The sequence below is a fragment of the Malania oleifera genome, chromosome 7, assembly GCF_029873635.1.
Source record: "Malania oleifera isolate guangnan ecotype guangnan chromosome 7, ASM2987363v1, whole genome shotgun sequence".
In the NCBI taxonomy this organism is placed as follows: domain Eukaryota; kingdom Viridiplantae; phylum Streptophyta; class Magnoliopsida; order Santalales; family Ximeniaceae; genus Malania; species Malania oleifera.
The window spans coordinates 56,154,003-56,173,838 of NC_080423.1; the positions used below are offsets into that span (position 1 = coordinate 56,154,003).

Genomic DNA, 19,836 nt, shown 5'->3' on the forward strand with positions numbered 1-19,836 from the left:
CAACTAATTTAATCAAAGATTTAAACCTTAGATATTATGATTTTTAATCCAACATATAAACAACAAACTATAGGAGTTCGTATTTTAATCAAAAATTAATTTTCAATCATTCAACAGATTTTTCAATACTTAGTAATATCAATGTTCAGCACTTTCTCAAATATTCAACAAGATTCAGTACTCAATAAGTTCTTAATGAAAGTAAAATCATGCACGCAAGTTATATCTTGAACAAATTAAAGATTTAAGGGAAGAAGAAGTTGAACACCGTTATTTTAAGAAGGTTCGGTTGCAGCCTAAGTCCTTGCCTCAAGCAACCCACTGTGAGGATTTCCTTTCGAACTTTGTTACTATGTAAAGTAAAGCCTCTCCCCGTTCAAGGTGGAGCTAGCCTCTCTAATGAGAATAATCCTCTTGCTAGGCAACGATTCAAAAAACTTGAATCATTAAAAAAATACAACCAAAGCAACAACTGCTTGTACAAGAGAAAGCCCCTCAAATGAGTAGATTAGTCCACATTAGAATAAAAAATACTTCAAATAATACAATATGAAAGTTGAAGCTTGAAAGTATATCACCAGACATTTGATTTACGTGTGTAAGTTTCGAAAGAACAAATCAGAATTTCTTTTGTTCGCAGCAAGAACACAGTAATAGTGTGTGTTGTTCTCATTTTCGCTGTGTGTTCTTCTTACCCTAATATGCGAGAATATGATGTTTAAATAGTGCATTAGGGTTTCAAAAAGTTTCCTTCAAATTTTCTATCAATTTGGAAACCAATCATACAAGTTTTGGAAACAAGATCAACGTTGTTAAACGTTTGAACACACTTGTTTTTCAATGTTTTGGTTCCAAACTTAAATTCATATGTTGGAAAAATTAATTTGGACTTTGAGAAAATGTTTTCCATGTATAAAATTAGGAATCTAAGTCCAATAATATATCCTAGGAGCTTCGATCGTTCAATATCAGAATTTGAAGTACTTACATGATACTTTCATACGATTTTTCTATCTAAGTGCCTAAGTCTTCATGTTGTGAAGCTTCCAAGATTATTCTCAGTTTTATGCATTGCTTCAATGAACTTCATATCCCACATAACTTGATTGCTTTAATTCCTTCATGATTCATGACTTTAAGAGTACATATCATTTAAGCTCTTCAAGTATGCTCACGAAAACACTTAGGTCCTGAAACTCAAACTTACATAGACATGTTAAGTAACCTTGATCTATTATCATCAAAACAAGATTAAGCCTTATTAGGCCAACACACCTGATGAATGATGTGGGTAGCTCGCTAAGCACCAAAGATGGTAATCTAAAATGACAAAATGAAGCTATCCTTCAAGCAAGAATAAAGAAAACACAGCAAACAAAAAGGAGAAGAAAGAAAATAAGAGAAAACAAAAATAAAAAAAAAAACAAAACAAAATAAAAAAAAAAAAACATACATGTGTGGTGTTGTCAAGGTTGATAGACAGGATCAACAAGTGGACTGTCTTCCACTTCCGGAACTTGCCTATCAATTAATACTTTAAGGAATTGATCATTTACTTTAAAGATATGACCATTATTAGGATCCTCTATTTCTACCTCCCCATTTGCAAAAACATTCTACACTACAAAAGGGCCGGTCCACCTAGACCGAAGTTTTCCTGGGTGCTTATGGAGTCTAGAATCATATAAGAACACTCGATCATTAGGCTTAAACGTTTTTTCTTACAATATTTTTATCATGAAATGCTTTCATTTTAGCCTTATAGATTCTAGAGTTCTCATAAGCATCATTTCTCAATTCCTCTAACTCGATCAACTGAAATTTTCTAAGCTTACCTGCTTCTTTTATGTCAAAATTGAAATGCTTGATAACCCAATAAGCTTGATGCTTAAGCTCCATAGGTAAGTGGCAAGTTTTTTTCCAAAAACAAGCCTATAAGGTTACATGCCTAAGGGAGTTTTGAAAGTTGTACGGTAGGCCCAAAGTGCATCAACTAATCTCAAAGACCAATATTTACGATCTAGGTTGGCCGTTTTTTTTTTTCCAAAATTTGCTTAATTCCTTGTTTACAAGTTCTACCTGTCCACTTGTCTGGGGGGGGGGGGGGTGGTAGGCAATAGAGATCTTATGTACCACCCCATATTTTTTCATCAAAGCCTCCAAAGAACGGTTGCAAAAATGTGTACCCCGGTCACTAATGATAGCACATGGTGTACCAAATCGAGATAATACATTCTCTTTGAGAAATTTAATTACTTTCCTATTATCATTTTTTTTTTTGGATTAACAACAGTGTCCCAGACATATTTTCCCAGACTAATCTGTTGCCTACACCAGCTATGCCGATAGCCAACACGCAAGAGGTAAATCGTGGACGTACACCGCGAGCAGTAAGAATCGAACTCGAACTAGTGTGGTTACCAGCATGTTCTAAGGCTTGCCCTTACCACCCGACCATATGCCCGAGGGCTACTGTCCTGTTATCATTGCTCCTGCAAGCTGCTGCCTCTACCCATTTTGACACATAATCTACTGCCATAATAATATATTGATGTCCAAAAGAAGGGAGAAATGGTCTCATAAAATCAATGTGCCAACAATAAAAAATTTCAATCACTAAAATTGGGTTTAAGGGCATTATATTATGACAGGACATAACTCTTAACTTTTGACACTTTTCACGAGAGCGATAATATATGTTTGCATCCTTAAACAAGGTGGGCCAATAAAATCCACACTGCATAATTTTTGCAGCGATTTTCTTCATTGAAAAGTGCCCCCCACAAGCTTGGGAGTGACAAAATTCTAAGATACTAGCAATCTCTTCATCAGGGATGCAACACCTTAAAATTTGGCCAAAGCAATATCTAAAAAGAAAAGGGTCATCCCAATAGAAATTACGTAACTCGGTCATGAACTTCCTCTTGTCCTAAGCGTTCCAATCCATCGGTATCTCACCTACAACCAAATAGTTCATAATATGAGCAAACCATGGTAGAGAAGTAATAGAAAATAAATGCTCATCGAGAAAATCATCCCTGATTGGTAGGTGGTTAGAGGTGTCCTCAAGTGTGAGCCTTGCGAGATGGTTAGCCACTACGTTCTCCACTCCTTTCTTGTCTTTGATGATGATGTCAAATTCCTGCAAAAGTAAAATCCACCGTATTAGTCGCGCCTTAACATCCTTCTTTGTAAGAAGGTACTTATGGGTTGCATGATCTGTGAAAATAATATAGGAGAACCAATCAAGTAAGCGCGAAACTTATCCAAAGTGTGATTTTAGGTGTGATCCCAAAAGGGGGGGGGGGGGTGAGTTGGATTTTAAAACTTTTTGGCTAAATTAAATTTGCCATTCACCAAAAGTTATATCCCATACAAAATATAAGCGTGTATGTAAAATGATTAGTCACTGAGTGCAAACATACACATGGAACATATCTTATTTAAATTAAATATGTGTATGTAAAAATAATTATGACAATAAATAAAAATTCATACACATGCGGAAATTAAAGTGTGGAATTTTAAATAAGATAAAGAGAGAGACACACACACAAGATTTGTTATCGAGGTTCGGCCAATACTACCTACATCCCACCTTGGGCAGACATCCCAAGGATTCCACTAACCTGCTCACTTAAACAGGTGGAGCAAAAGCCATTTACACCCTCCTTCATGGGGCGGAGACACCCCAGCTACACTTACTAGGTGGAGCCAAAACCCAGCAAAGCTTTACAATAGGTGCTTAAACCAAGAAACACTTAACAGGCGGTGCCAACACCCAGCTTACCTAACCGGGCTAAAACTAAATCGCGTTCCTCCTTCACGAGGCGGAGTCACCCCAGCTACACTTTATAGGCTGAGCTAAAACACACACCTTATAGGATGGTGCCCCCTCTTCTGACGATAACACGCCAGAAATACAACAATATTTTTGTGTACAAATAAACGCTTGTCAATAAGCAGAGATGTACAAGTTGAAGTGAAATTAGGATAGCTTCCCAAGAGGGGGGTGAATTGGATTTTTAAAATTATATTCTTTTTAATACTTTTTTTTATATCAACAATCACAACAAGTAAACACAAACTCAAGTCAACCACAACCAATCAACAAAAATAATCAATATCTTAATCTTTGTATCAATAGCCCTGTATTAAAGTGTAAAGCACGTTGGATTTTTATAAGCCCTGTGTTATTCCAAACTCAAACTTCTTCTTTGTGTTTAGTTTTTAAACAAACTTTCAAATTAATAAGTTTAGGATGATCAACCAACGTAATCCCTTTTAGTTTCCGTGATCAATGTTGATCAAGCCAAAACGAATTATCCTTCGGTCTATTTAACAACCATACACTCAGAATTTAACAATTTAAAGCATACACGTAGGTTGTAAGTATTGCTGAAAAATAAAGAGTAAGAAAAAGAGAGATACACAAAGCTTTTACAAGGTTCGGCTTATACCTAGCCTATGTCCTCACCTTTGGCAAACCACCAAAGGATTCACCAGTTCAGTTCTGTTGACGAGTGGAACAATATCGATTACAATCACTCCTTCCTTTAGGCTAGAGGCCGCCTCTCCAAACGATATTCCCTCATTTGGTCCAACGATTCTACAACCTTGAATCGTCTATAAACAAGAACCAAGATAGAGAAAAGTTTGTGTACAAAAGACACTCTCGCAGCAAAGTAGGTTAGTACAACATTCAGCACAAGAATACTTCAAAGTAAATCAAATATAAAAGGATTGAAGCTCAATACTGAATTTAGATCGCCAAATATCTTCCAAGTATTGAAAGATTCAGACTTTGAAGACTCTACTTCAGAAATTGTATCTGCAGTAACTCAGTAGTTGAAGTAGGATGAACACAAGAGAGTTTGAAAGCTTTTTAGAGAACTTTGATTGCTGAAAATTTCTTGGTGTAAAAATTCTTTGAAGTTTGGGGCCATTTATAGATGTTTAAAAGTAATTCCTTGCCCCCCAAGTTTCCTTGAGGTAATCCCCAAGTTTTTCAAAATAGTAGTGCCCAAAAAATCCATTTAAAAAATCTTCCCGTTAGAATTTTTTAAACAAACGTTCGAGTGCCAATCGCCTGCCATAGAAGAATTTTAAAACACAGAACGCTAGCAATCGCCTACCAGAACCCAGGCAGTCACCTGGCATGACCACCTAGGCGCCTGGCTATGCTGAGGCAGTCGCCTGGCATGAGGAGGCAATCGCCTGGCCCTCCTATTTTCTAAAAAAAACTTTTATTTTTTAAACCCTTCTTTTCTTTGATTGGAAAAACATACTTTAGGGTTTTACTAAAACTTTATTTCTAAGTTTCTTTTGATTTTATGAGAGCTTCAATTCAGTTTATGTTTGTAGTTTACTTGAAGTACTTATATACACTCATCCTTAAAACTCTATTCCTTTGATCTTCAAGTAAGTCCTTGTTCTTCAATCATCTTTGTGCTTCTGATCATCTTGCTTTCTTGATCTTTTTTTATTAGTACTTTCTGCATAAACTTTATCATACTTTTGAGTTTTGAAGTCTCTCTAAGCTTTGTCACTATCTTTAAGCTTTGTATTCTTCTTGAAAAACTTTCACTTGAAATAAATCATATTAAACATATCATGATTTGTTATCATCAAAATAAGAATTGTAAGTCTTGTTAGGCTAACAATCTCCCCCTTTTTGATGATGACAAATCAAGAGCAAAAAAAATAGGAAATAATGCTCATGGCTCCCACTTTCAATAAGCATGATATACGAAATATATTTATACAAACCATGTCACTTGCAAAATGAATTCATACCCATATATATTCATATTCTTACAAGCAATGAATTCATATAAGGTATTCTATACATATTCATATTCTTACAAGCCCATAGCATATTTCATTTTTGCACTTCCTTCTCTTAAACACTCTCCCCCTTTGGACATCAATCAAAAAGGAAAAGAGAGCGATACAAAAAAAACATAGTGAAGTGTTGTAGAACATAGTACTTGTAGATCTTACAAACACAAAAGAAATACTAGTCGGTGAAGTACTCAGAATTACTAATACATAGACAAAAGTGTTAAATAGCACATAGATGAAATACATCAATCAAACGCTTCCATAGACCAACTTTCATCATCCTCTTCTTCTTGTTCACTAGAATTTTCAATAGATTCATCCTCACTACATGGAGCAGAGCTGATATCCATTTGAGATTTGCCTTTAGAAGAGCTAGATAGATGTTTCTAAATCTTGTCAACACGCTGAACAAGGCTTGAACAATGAGTTTCCACAGTAGAAACCTTCTCCCTAAGTGTACCAAGTCCAGATTGCATTCCATCACTGAAGGTCATATAGTGATTATAAAATGGAACGAACCAAAAAGGAGTTTCTCGGTCAAGCTGTACTGAAGGGGTTGGCATGGAAGGCTGAGGTGGTGGTGCATATGAGATGTGACGATGTCCCTAGTAAAACCACCCTTGAGGAGAGTGCTTATATTCCATACGCTTAAGAATAGTATCAGAAAAGATATCATAATGGGTTTTACTAGTGGAGTTAAATGATGGTGTGAAAACATTGAAATGAGCAAATACCATATTTAACATCCTAGCATATAGTAGAATGACACGAGGGGCATCAACTTTCATAATGATCCATTTGAGAAGTAAACTTGGAAGATCTAGCTTTTTTCCTTTAAGAATACACCACATAACAAAACAATCTAAGAAGGAAATATGATCATGAGAACCGAAATGTGGTAGGATATTATATGTAATAAATTTGTGCAGGATTAAAGTTTGGAGATTGAGCTGTTTGTAAAGAGGTGGATGCCCAAAGAAGATAGGTGTATAAGTTATGACTAGGGGTAAAAATTCCTCTAGAGAAAATCCTTGGGACATTATCCATTGTTTCTCAACAATGTGAACCTCAAAATCTCCTAGCTTGACTCGAAGAATTTTCCCAAAAATATGGGAGTAAGATGAATATTTTGCCCTAGAAGATTTTTTTTAATCCCATTTTCAAACCTCTCAATGTTAGTATTGAAAATCCGAACCACGTTTGGATAGTATCCTTTTGCTTGATACGTAATAAATTGTTCCCACCCAATTTCCTTAAAAAGATCCATGATTTCAAGAAAATCAGAATTGAAGAATGTAACATCAAGTATTTTACCTAGGATGGGTTCGGCTGAAGCAATTTGATTCCTATAGAGTTGCTTGGCATGAGGAGTTACTAACCACTTCTCTACTTCATCATTGTTGATCCTTGTGGAGGAGGAGGAACCCTTGTTACCAATTGATTTGATCCGTGGCATGTTTTCTTTGAAGAGGGAGGCTGATAAACCCTAGGTTTTTATACGAATTGATGCGTAAATTAGGTTTGATTCACGGTTTTAGGCTGATTTGAAAGAGGAATTTGGCTTGAAAAGAGTATGAATGAGGATTTTTGGAGAGAGAGGAGAAGTGGCAGGTGCCTGAGGGAAGTTAAAAAGACATATAATAGGGTTTTAAATCCTACCTACCGCGAGGCACTCACCTGCTAGGATAAGGCAGACGCCAGTCAAACAAAAAATTGAAAGTCAGTAACCTGGCAATCGCTTGCCAAGCAGAGAACTTGTTTAGTTTGCTTCTCGTATATGCATCATTCTTAATTCTCTTCTAATGAATATGAATTGCTTTTTAGAGACTGGTTTTGTGAATATGTCTTCTAATTGGTCATTTGTATTTTATAAATTCTAGCATTATGTCTTCGTTTTGCACATGATCTCTCAAGAAGTGATATCTTATGTCAATATGTTTTGTTCTTGAGAGAGATACTGGATTTTTTGAAATATTTATGGCACTTGTGTTGTCACATTTTATTGGAATAGTTTGATATTGAATTTTGAAATCTTTTAGTTGTTGTTTCATATACAATGTTTGGGCACAGCAACTCCCTGTTGCTATATATTCTGCTTCTGCTATGGATAATGCCACAGAGTTTTGTTTCTTTGAAGACCAGAAGACTAAAGAGTGTCCTAGAAAATGACAAGTTCTACTAGTGCTTTTTCTATCTATCTTGCATCCAGCAAAGTCTGCATCGGAATAGCTTATCATTTCAAATTTAGTTCCCTTTGTATACCATAAGCCTAGTTCAAGTGTGCCTAGTAGATATCTAGGGATTCTTTTAACTTCTGTTTGGTGTGATTCCTTAGGAGCCGATTGGAACCTAGCACACATACATACACCAAACATAATATCTGGTCTACTTGCTATTATGTAAAGTAAGCTTCCTATCATGCCTTGGTAATGCCTGGCATCTACTTGTTTCCCTTTTTCATCCTTGTCAAGACTAGTGGCGGTGCTCATGGGAGTTCCTATAAATTTACTTTATTTCATATCAAACTTCTTTAACATGTCTTTAATATATTTTGTTTGATTTATGAAAGTTCCATTTTTTGCTTATTTGATTTGTAACCCTAAGAAGTAATTTAACTCTCCCATCATGCTCATCTCAAACTCTTTTTGCATGGACTTAGCAAATTCATTACACAAATCCTCATGAGTTGCTCCAAAAATAATATCATCAACATAAATTTATACTATAAGCATGTCTTTGTTTTTAGTTTTTATAAACGAAGTGCTATCTATCTTTCCTCTTGAAAATTTTTTTTCAATTAGGAACTTGCTTAGTCTTTCATATTAAGCTCTAGGATCTTGTTTCATTCCATATAAAGCTTTTGTTAATTTAAATACATGATCTAGATTTTTTGAATTTTCAAAACTTGGAGGTTGTTTGACATATACTTCTTCATTTATATATCCATTTAAGAAAGCACTTTTTACATCCATTTGGTATAATTTGAAATCCTTATAGGCTGTATAAGCTAAGAGCATCCTAATTGCTTCCATTCTTGCTATGGGAGCAAATGTTTCATCATAATCAATACCTTCTTCTTGATTATAACCTTGTGCTACTATCCTAGCTTTATTTCTTATAACTATCCCATTTTCATCCTTTTTATTTCTAAACACCCATTTAGTTCCTATGATTGATTCATATTTGGGTTTAGGTATAAGTTCCCACACTTGACTTCTTTCAAATTGATTTAGTTCCTCTTGCATAGCTATAATCCAAGAGTCATCTTTTAAGGCTTCTTTAATATTCTTGGGTTCATCTTGAGATAAAAAGACTCAAGTGGTTATTCCTTTTGAAGTTTCTCCAAGAATTTGTTCTTTTGAATGAGTTTTAGCATATCTCCATTCTTTAGGTAGTTCTAGATTTTCTACAATGTTTTCATTTGAAGTTTCATTATTATTTTCTTCTTTTATTTTAAGATCTTCTTCTTTTTGTGGAATATATTCTTTTTCATCAATCTTAATTTTATTTTTATATTTATTTGATTCATCAAATGTTATATGTATTGATTCAATGATAGTAAGAGTTCTTCTATTATAAACCCTATAGCCTTTGCTATTTGTAGAGTAGCCTAAAAAGATACCTTCATCAGATTTTGCGTCAAACTTTCCTAAATCATTTTTAGTGTTAAGAATAAAACATTTGCATCCAAATACATGAAAGTAGGAGATATTAGGTTTTCTATCTTTCCATAGTGCATACGGTGTTTTGTCTATACTTGATCTTATAGACACCCTATTTACAATGTAACATGCTGTATTTACAGCTTCAACCCAAAAGTATTTAGGTAGATTATTTTTGTTTATCATTGTTCTTGCCATTTCTTGTAGGGTTCTATTTTTTCTTTCTACAACTCCATTTTGTTGTGGATCTCTAGGTGTTGAGAAATTATGATTTATTCCATATTCATTATAGAAATTATCAACCTCTTTGTTTCTAAACTCCCTACCTTGATCACTTCTGAAATTTGTTACAATATAGCCCTTTTCATTTTGTAATTTCTTACATAAGGTGATTAGCATGTCATAGGCTTCATCTTTGTTTGTTAGGAATAATACCCAAGTGAATCTTGAATAATCATCCACTATTACAAAAGCATATTGTTTTCCTCCTAGGCTTAAGGTTCTAGTTGGACTGAATAAGTCTAGGTGTAATAGTTCTAAGGGTCTTTTGGTAGAAATATACTTTTTTTTTTCTTTTTAAAGCTTGTTTTAACTTGCTTTCCATTTTGGCATGCATCACACATCTTGTCTTTTATGAATTTGGCATTTGGTAATCCTTTTACAAGATTTTTCCTTGATAATTTGGATAATAGGTCCATGGTAGCATGTCCTAATTTCCAATGCCATAGCCAACTTATTTCATTCATCGATGCCAAACAAGTAAAGTCTTGATTCATTAGATTATCGAGGTTTATACAATAGACATTATTTATCCTATGAGCTATAAACAAGATTTTATTTTCTTTAAGATTTTGGATAACACATTTTTCTTTCTTAAAGGTTATTTCAAACCCTTTGTCACTCAATTGGCTAATGCTTAAAAGATTGTGCTTTAATCCTTCTACTAATAACACATTATCAATAGTAATAGAAGTTTCTTTACCTATTCTCCCGATGCCGATGATCATACCTTTGGCATTGTCTCCGAAGGTGACATATCCACCATCCTTTTGTCTTAGAGTGGTAAACTTGGTCTTATCGCCGGTCATGTGTCTTGAATACCCGTTGTCTAAGTACCACTTGTTTGTTGACAATGTTGTCCAAAAACATACCTACAATGGAGGATTCATTATGTTAGTCGTTGGAACCCAAATTCTTTTAACTTTCTTTGTTTTGTTGTTAGTTCCATTATTAACTTTCCATTCTCCTTGTACTTTAACATACTTCCTTTTTAGTGGGCAATCAAACATTATGTGACCATTAGTTTTGCACATATAGCAAGTAGTGTGTTCATGTTTGTTGTTTGAGGAAGTGCTAGCATAGTGCTTGGCTTCCTTGACGAAGTATCCCATGTATAATTTCTTATTCTTTTTCTTTGTTTTACCATTATAACCTATTCCTTCTTTATTCCCATGTAGCCTTTGCTGTCTAATCATCTTTTCAAAATCATCTTTACCTTTTGTAAAGTCATATATAATTTTTTCTTTATCCTCTACTAATTTCTTAAGTTCATTCACTTCTAAATCCTTTTTATTCAAGTTTTCTTTATGAGTTTTGCCTAATTCTTGAGTTACTTTACTTACTTCCTCCTCTAACTTCTCAATACAAGAGTCTTTTTCTTTTTCAATGGTTTTGAATAATTCAAGTTGCTAATAGTTCTTTATTTTGTTCCTTCAAGGTTATATTTCTTTTGGAAATTTTATGAATCTTTTATGTAGGGAAAACAATTCAGCTTGTAATTCCTTGTATGAGGGCATACTCTCGTATGACTCATCACAAGATTCATTGCAAGATAATGTTGAAGAGTAGTAGGAATTTACCTCTTCATCATTCGCCATGAAGCATATGTTTGTCATCTCATGTCCACTTGATTCGTTTTCCATTTCGCTGGAGCTTGAGTCATCCCAAGTAGCCTTCATAGCTTCCTTCTTTTCTTCTTGTCTTTCTTGAGCAATGGGCAGTCCAGTTTGATATGCCCTGGTTTCTTACAGTGATAGCATATCGGAGGTTCATTTTTACTTTTATTTTCTTTTCTACTTGATTCTCCTTTTTCAGTTTTCCTTTTGTTGAACTTTCTAGGAAATCTTTGATTCCTTCTATAAAACTTACCTAGTCTCTTAATGATAAATTCCAATTCATCTTGATCTAAGTCACTTGTTTCACTTTCTTCTTCACTTGAGCTGTGGCTAGATGCTTTTAGTGCAATATATTTCTCATGCTTTGGTTCAGGATTTCTTTCTTTTAGAGTCATTTCACAGGTAAGGAGTGAACCTATGAGTTCATCTAAGGAGGTGGTCTTAAGGTTTCTTTCTTTGGTAATTGCTATAGCCTTTGGTTCCCATATGGAAGGAAGGCCTCTCAAAATTTTCCTAATCATTTCGTAGGTGGTATAGGTTTTTCCTAAGGCACTTAAGGAATTAATTATGTGGGTGAATCTTGTATACATACTTGATATGGTTTCATCTGGATTCATCTTGAATGCTTCATATTCGCTTGTTAACATGCCTATCCTATTGTCCTTAACATCAATAGTTACTTCATATGTAACTTCTAATTTGTCCCATATTTCTTTAGCCATTTTACAAGCTATAACCCTATTAAGTTCGTTAACGTCTAAAGCACAATACAAAGCATTCATAGCACTCGAATTTATTTGAAGCAGTTTATAATCTGAATCGATCATATCCTTTTTCTCTTTTGGAATTTGTTCTCCATCCATAATTTTAGTGGGAATAAGGTCTCCATCCATAACTACTTCCCACGCTTTCCAATCCATGTATTGGAGGTAGATTTGCATTCTCTTTTTCCAAAAGGTGTAGTTGTGTCCACAAAAGACTGGTGGACGAGTTGAGGATTGGCCCTCTCCAAAAAAATCTACTCCTATGTTTGCCATTTAGATCTTTTTATAGCTTTTTGTTAGAATTTGCTAAAAAAAGGCTCTGATACCAATTGAAATTAGGATAGCTTCCCAAGAGGGGGGGGGGGTGAATTGTATTTTTAAAATTATATTTTAATACTTTGTTTTATATCAACAATCACAACAAGTAAACACAAACTCAAGTCAACCACAACCAATCAACAAAAATAATCAATATCTTAATCTTTGTATCAATAGCCCTTTATTAAAGTGTAAAGCACGTTGGATTTATATAAGCCCTGTGTTATTCCAAACTCACACTTCTTCTTTGTGTTCAGTTTTTAAACAAACTTTCAGATTAATAAGTTTAGGAAAATCAACCAACGTAGTTCCTTTCGGTTTCCACAATCAATGTTGATCAAGCCAAAATGAATTATCCTCCAGTCTATTTAACAACCATACACTCAGAATTTAACAATATAAAGCATACACGCAGGTTGTAAGTATTGCTGAAAAATAAAGAGTAAGGAAGAGAGAGAGACACAAAGCTTTTACGAGGTTCAGCTTATACCCAGCCTCCGTCCTCGCCTTTGGCAAACCACCAAAGGATTCACTAGTTCAGTTCCGTTGATGGGTGGAACAATATCGATTACAATCACTCCTTCCTTTAGGCTAGAGCCCACCTCTCCAAACGATATTCCCTCGTTCGGTCCAATGATTCTACAACCTTGAATCGTCTATAAACAAGAACCAAGATAGAGAAAAGTTTGTGTACAAAAGACACTCTCAAAGCATAGTAGGTTAGTACAACATTCAGCACAAGAATACTTCAAAGTAAATCAAATATAAAAGGATTGAAGCTCAATACTGAATTTAGATCACCAAATATCTTCCAAGTATTGAAATATTCATACTTTGAAGGCTTTACTTCGAAAATTGTAGCAGCAGTAACTCAGTAGTTGAAGTAGGATGAACACAAGAGAGTTTGAAAGCTTTTTAGAGAACTTTGATTGTAGGAAATTTTTTGGTGTAAAAATTCTTTGAAGTTTGGGGCTATTTATAGATGTTTAAAAGTAATTCCTTGCCCCTTAAGTTTCCTTGAAGTAATCCCCAAGTTTTTCAAAATAGTAGTGCCCAAAAAAATCCATTTAAAAAATCTTCCCGTTGGAATTTTTTAAACAAACGTTTGAGTGACAGTCGCCTGCCATAGAAGAATTTTAAAACACAGAATACTAGCAGTCACCTGGCATGACCACCCAGGTGCCTGGCTGTGCTCAGTCAATCGCCTGGTACCCTACTGCCTCTTTGAAATTTATTCATTTATTTTGGGCAGTCGCATGGCATGAGCAAGTAGTTGCCTGACCCTTCTGTTTTTAGAAAAAAGCTTTTATTTTTTAAACCCTTCTTTTCTTTGATTGGAAAAACATACTTTAGGGTTTTACTAAAATTTTATTTCTAAGTTTCTTTTGATTTTATGAGGGCTTCAACTCAATTTATATTTGTAGTTTACTTGAAGTATTTACATGCAATCATCCTTAAAACTCTATTCCTTTGATCTTCAAGCAAGTCCTTGTTTTTCTATCATCTTTGAGCTTTTGATCATTTTGCTTTCTTGATCTTTTTTGAATAGTACTTTCTCCATAAACTTTATCATACTTTTGAGTTTTGAACTCTCTCTAAGCTTTGTCACTATCTTTAAGCTTTGTATTCTTCCTAAAAAACTTTCACTTGAAATAAACCATATTAAACATATCATGATTTTTTATCATCAAAATAAGAATTGTAAGCCTTGTTAAGCCAACATGAAGCACTAAAATGCACTCTCAAATGATATTAAAATGAAGCTCTATAGAGTATTTAAAATTTTCACTCAAAAGTATTTTTCAGTAAAAACTAATAGAGTATGGAAAATGATTTCTCTTTTCAAAATGACCTTTTAAAAATAATTACTAAAAGACTTCCAAGCAAAGCATATGAAATTAAATACATGCTCTAGCCTTTCTCAAGGAGCTTCTCAAGCCAATATATACGAGTGAGATATATGCTCAAAGGTACCTTGTATAACCCAATGCTTTTCTCGGAAAAATATTTTCAAATCAAGGAATAGGAGAAACACTGGTTTTCTTTAAAATGATTGACCTTCAAACAAGAGACGCCTTCCAAGTAAGAATATAGGAATTAAATATGTTGCTCAAAGCTCTTAAACATTTACTCAAAAAAAAAAATTTTCTCAAAAATTTATTTTTCAACTAGAAGTGTAGGAGAAATTCACTTTCAAAATATGAGAGTAAAATGGCCTGAGAGTAAAATTTCCAACAAGAAATATATATATATATATATATATATATACATATATATATATATATATATATATATATATGAATGAATATATGCTCAAGCCCCTTTTCAAAATAAATATAATTTCTTCAAGAATGATTTTCAATAAAAAGGAGTAGGAGAAATTTAAACTTTGAAACCCATTTGAAAACCAAGGCATTCAAGCAAAATACATATGAAGGATGATACATGCTTGAGCCCATTCAAAATAAAACCCCAAAGAGATATTCTCCAAAAAAAAATTTCAAGGAGTAGGAGAAATAAGAAATTAAAACATACCGGGGTGTAAAAATGGAGGGAGAATCAAAAAATAATTTTCTAAGCTTTCCAAAGGATTCTCCAACATTGTTCAAGTGTTTTTGGATTGTATTTATAGGCAAAAACTCACATATAGCCGTTATGTAGCCGTTGGGACTTTAAAATATTGTTTTATTTTGAAAACTAGCCATTTTTTAGTCGTTGGGACGCTTTGCCGAGAGGGTATGCTAGCTGGGAGAAAGCTTCGGTCAGTTGAGGCCTCAAAATTGCAAGGTTCGGTTGGCTAGGGCCAAGCCCCGGTTAGCTGAGGCTTCAAACACGTGAGGTTCGGTCGGCTGTCCTCGGGTTTTCTGTGTAGACACCCTTTAGTGTTTTGCCCATAACGTTTTTTATACAACTTCAAATTGAACATTATTGGTATCAACCAAAAGCTAAGAGCAAATTACACAACTTTGATGTTGAATACTATTTAAAATAATAAGTTATGAATTAAGAAAAATGCCCATCAATGAGATAGAAGAAACATAAAGGGAGTTTTTCTGTTAAAAACACCTTTCAATATTTTGGCCAAAACGTTTTCTATATACCTCCAATTTGGATGTTGTTGGCATCAAAAGAAAGCTAAGAGCAAATCCCACAACTTTTATGTTTAACACTTCTCAAGATAAGAACCATTTGGTCAAGAAAATCGCTTCGGTTGACTGATCGGTGGACTGGCCTCTTTGTAAAAATTAATTTTTTGCCTTCTTTTAACTTCAAAATCATTTTTAAATCTTTGTATAAGTTATGAATTTTATGAAAAAAGTTTTTCATGTTACTTGGAGGTCCTATGTTCAATCTAAGATCAAGTTTGAGCTTCAAATTGAATCATATGATATGCATGCACATTTAACGCTAATTACAATTACAACCCAAAAACAAATAAAGTCTTCATGCTTCACTCCTTTGCAAACCCATGGAATATGCTGATATATGCTCATTCAGATACTCTTACGGCTTCCATTTTGTATCCATAACTTGTGCTTACAAAATCATAAACTTGTTTAATCACTAACTACACATGTGATATGTTGTGGTTTGTCATAATCAAAACAAAGATCGAACTCAAAAAGTTAACACAAAGCAAACACTACAGCTAGCAACTCTTTTTCAGTAGTGGAGTAATTCATATTAGTACTATTTAGAGTTCCACTAGCATAGAAAATGACAAAAGGCTTCCCCTCCCTTCGCTACCCAAGAATAGCAACTATAGCAAAATCATTAGCATCACACATGATCTCAAATGGTAAAGTCCGATTAGGTGGTTGCATTATGGGTGTTGAGGTAAGCTTGCCAATTAGCATTTTAAAAGCCTCTTGACAAGCTTTTGTCCACTCAAATGGGGCATCTGTAGCTAGGAGGTCACATAGTGGTCTAGATATGGTGGAAAAATTATGTATGAACCTCTTATAAAAGGCTGCATGACCAAGAAAGGATCTCACATCCTTTACTGTCCTAGGTGTAGGCAACTTAGAGATTAATTCAATCTTAGATTGATCAACCTCCATCCCCCTAGAGGAAATAATATACCCTAAGACAATTCCTGAAGGTACCATAAAGTGTCATTTTTCCCAATTCAAAATCAATTCCTTCTCCTCACAATGAGTTATCACTCTCTCTGAATTCAATAAGCATGCATCAAAAGAAGATCCAAAAATAGTCAAGTCATCCATAAAAACTTCCATGCAATTTTCAACCATGTCACTAAACATGCTCATCATACAACGTTGAAAAGTAATAGGTGCATTGCACAATCCAAATGGCATTCTACAAAAAGCATAAGTACCAAAAGGACAAGTGAATGTGGTTTTATCCTAGCCTTCTAATGCAATTTCAATTTTATAATAACTAGAAAAACCATCCAAGAAACAATGGAACAGATGACCAACCACACACTGAAGAATTTGATTAATAAAAGGAAGAGAAAAATGCTCTTTCTAGGTGGCAACATTTAATTTTCTGTAATTAATGCACATCTGCCACCCAGTCACAAGTTTTGTAGGGACTAACTCTCTTAGGTCATTCTTCACCACGCTAACACTTGAATTTTTAAGAACAACCTATGTAGGACTTACCCATTTACTATCAGCAATAGGATATATGATTCTTTCATAGTGGGATTAAGCCTATGTTGGGGGTCTCTACGAGGGTTAGTTCCTTCCTCCAAATTAATTTTATGAGAACAGACCAGGGGACTAACACCTTTTATATCAACAATGCTCCAACCTAAGGCTGACTTATGCTCACTTAGGGTCCTAATTAATTTCTCACCTTGAGACTCAAACAAGTCAGATGAGATAATAATAGGAAAAGTATTACCTGGACCAAGGAAATCATGCTTTAAACCCTTTGGCAGAGGCTTCAATTCAACCTTGGGTGCTTCCACACTTGAATGAATTTATTTTTCACCTTCCTCAAGCAACTTCTCAAACTTTGGTTGCCATGCCCGAGAGCCATAATCCTAGGTTCTATCAAAATTAGCACAAATATCAACAACATCAGATGGATTACTGATAAAATCAAACTCAAAGTTAACAAGAAAATACTCAAGGGGATCAAAATCATGGGTTGTAGAAATTCACCTTTCCATGAGTGAGTAAATCATGTATTTGTAGTGGCCCTTGCATCATCTTCTGGCTATTTTGCAATATGGATGATATTCACCTTGAGAGTCATGTTTCCAAAAGACAGCTTCATGAGCCCATTATTGTAATTAATAAGAGCAGTAGTAGTCGCAAGGAAAGGCCTACCTAAAATCAAAGGAATTTTAGAAGTAGTATCAACAACAGAGCTAGTGTCAAGGATTAGAAAATCAACAAGATAATAATTTTTTTCAATTTGAATTAGAACATCCTCTACCACACCGCATGGTATTTTGACTAAATGGTCAGACAATTTCAATACCACAGTGGTTGGTTTGATTTCTCCCAACCCCAACTGCAAAAAAATAGAAATTAGCATTAGATTCACGGTAGCTCTTAAATCTAGCAAAGCTTGCCCAAACTCATGATTTTCCAATGCTGCATGCAATGGTTGGGTAACCAAGATCTTTGTACTTAGGAGGAATCCACTACTCAATTAGAGCAAGGACTTGTACTGTCAAGAACGTTGTCTTCTTCACATAGTGCTTCCTCTTAAATGTACAAAAATCCTCAAGAACTTTTGCATAAGTAGGAACTTGTTTAATCTCATGCAAAAGAGGAAGATTGTTTCTTACCTGCTTTAGATTCTCTAGGATTTCATTGTTAGGATCCAAAGTTTGCTTGATTGATTTTAAAGCTTGAGGGAATAGTACCTTAATAGGACTCTTTGTTACCTCAGGTTCCTTGGGAAGCTCGACATCACTACTATCTTGATTCTTTTCCATATCCTTTTATTTGTTCATTGTTAGGATGTGTAATGACTTACCACTTCATGTCACAATGACATTCACATCCTTCAAATTATCTTGCGCCATGTGTTGAACATGGGGTGCAAACTGAGCTTGAGAAAGGATCTTACCTCACTCAAGGAGCTCATCAACTTGGACACTTGGCTCTTTATCTCCTTGTTTTCTCCAACAAACTGCGTAGTCAAAGATTCAAACTTTTGGTTAGTCTTACCCCGTGCCTTAATAAAAGCATGCAAAGTGTCTTCTAAAGGACTCCTAAAGATGAAGAAGCAAGATATGGTGCCGAATATGATCTAGGGGGTTGTGCAGGCGGTTGGTTTTCAAACTTCCAGCTAAAATTGGGGTGATTGTGCCACCCCGGATTATAGGTATTAAAGAAAGGTGTAAAATGCTTTTTGTGCATACCTAAGGCATTACATTGTTCCCCATACATCCCTCTCATCTCGACAAATGTGGGACACTCTTAAGTGAGGTGATCTACCCTGCCACACACAAAACATGGTCCAAAAGACATTGCATGATTAGTTACATGTGTTGGCTTTAAGTCGTTAGTCTTTAACACCTCTAGCTCCCTAGTGAGCATCTCAACCTTAGCCTTTAGGTTATCCTCTTCCCTAAGATGGAAAATTCCACCACAATTTGGGTTTCTTGTAGGTCGTGACCTATTTGTGCTCTTAGTAGCCCTAGGTCCACTCCAAGTGTGAGCTATTTTAGTAAGCTTATTAAGGTATTCTATAACCTTGTCAGGATCTTTCTGCAAGAACTCACCATTACACATCTTCTTCACAAATTGGCACTCCCTAGGTGTAAGTCCCTAAAAAAAAAAGCTCACTAAGTGCCAATTCTCATACCCATGGTGAGGACACGTACTCAACAACTCCTTAAATCTCTCCCAAAACAGATACAAAGTCACACTATCCTTTTGTGCAAAGGTGGAGATTTTCCTTTTTAAAGTGTTGGTCTTATGTTTGGGAAAGTATTTATTAAAGAAGGCCTTAAAAGTTGTGGTTCAATCCCAAGAGGAGGGATGAATTGGATATTTTAAGATTTTAGGTCTCCTGAGTCCTAACTTAAAAATTCAAAAGAAGTATTACACAAGCCTAAAGTCTTTGTACGCAATTATGAATTTACCAGACATATGAAAGTCCAAATAATAAAAGCAAGTATAATAATTTCAATATTTTCTCAATAAATCACAATCCAATATTTAATCACCAAGGCATTCACAATAAAATGAATATGAAATAAATATAAACAAAAATAAGCAAAAATTGAAAAAGATAAGGGAAGTAAACTCAAGAATTTTATGAGGTTCAGCCAACCCGGCCTACGTCCTTTTCCCAAGACAACTTGTTTAAGGATTCCACTATTCCACTCCTTAAAATCGGGTAGAGCTTCCCATTACAATC

The 19,836-nt window shown here is 34.7% G+C and overlaps 1 non-coding gene across 1 annotated transcript; it reads left to right on the top strand.

Annotated features, from left to right (window-relative positions):
* Nucleotides 1-19,275: 19,275 nt before the first annotated feature.
* LOC131161146 (small nucleolar RNA R71) lies at nt 19,276-19,383 on the top strand. The gene has a single exon (XR_009138303.1). It is a non-coding gene; the product is annotated as a small nucleolar RNA R71 (small nucleolar RNA).
* Nucleotides 19,384-19,836: the final 453 nt, after the last annotated feature.